Below are 771 nucleotides of genomic sequence, written 5' to 3'. Positions count from 1 at the left end.
CTCTTTGTAGTCGAATGGCCTTTAAGCGACCAACCTTAAAATCGTGATCCTCTGCCCGTTGCGGGTTATGTTCACAAAAAATTTGCAACCACTCAATTCGTTCCGAGCGACAAATATTGTTGAATCTCGAATCACCGTGTCGTTATATTCACATGTATAGCGAAGGGTCGAGATGGAATGTGTATAAGAAATTAGTTGATAGCCGGGGGTTCGTATTATATATGGACGCCTTGGCGAGGGATTGTTTCTAGAAACTTTCTCATTTTTGATCGGTGTTTTGTCCGAGATGATGATGATGTATATATAGCTTGAGTCTCATGCTGACTGGGGGCTGTTACGTCGTTTCGTCGAGGACTTGCACTTACTGATGTGCGGCGCTAGTCGAAGTCAATCGACATGGCTAGTGCCACATGACGAGAGGCGAACGGGTTTGGCCATACCGGCAATCTCGTGGACCGATCGTATAAGCACGCAGTTCCCTGGTTGATCCTGCCAGTAGTCATATGCTTGTCTCAAAGATTAAGCCATGCATGTCTCAGTACAAGCCAAATTAAGGTGAAACCGCGAAAGGCTCATTAAATCAGTTATGGTTCCTTAGATCGTACCCACATTTACTTGGATAACTGTGGTAATTCTAGAGCTAATACATGCAAATAGAGCTCCGACCGGGAACGGAAGGAGCGCTTTTATTAGATCAAAACCAATAGGTGGCGGGTTCGCTCGTCATCGTACAATTTGGTGACTCTGAATAACTTTAAGCTGATCGCATGG

General features: G+C 45.0%; 1 non-coding gene across 1 annotated transcript in view; it reads left to right on the top strand.

Annotated features, from left to right (window-relative positions):
• The first annotated feature begins 476 nt into the window (after positions 1–476).
• The window catches only part of LOC123687376, a 1,906-nt gene continuing 1,611 nt past the window's right edge, over positions 477–771 (top strand). The window contains exon 1 of the ribosomal RNA XR_006749105.1: positions 477–771. This exon is cut by the window's right edge and continues 1,611 nt beyond it. This is a non-coding gene — a ribosomal RNA (small subunit ribosomal RNA).

This window comes from Harmonia axyridis, chromosome X, assembly GCF_914767665.1.
Source record: "Harmonia axyridis chromosome X, icHarAxyr1.1, whole genome shotgun sequence".
In the NCBI taxonomy this organism is placed as follows: Eukaryota; Metazoa; Arthropoda; class Insecta; order Coleoptera; family Coccinellidae; genus Harmonia; species Harmonia axyridis.
The sequence above is the reverse complement of the archived record's forward strand: the minus strand, read 5'-3'. Positions and strand labels throughout refer to the sequence as shown.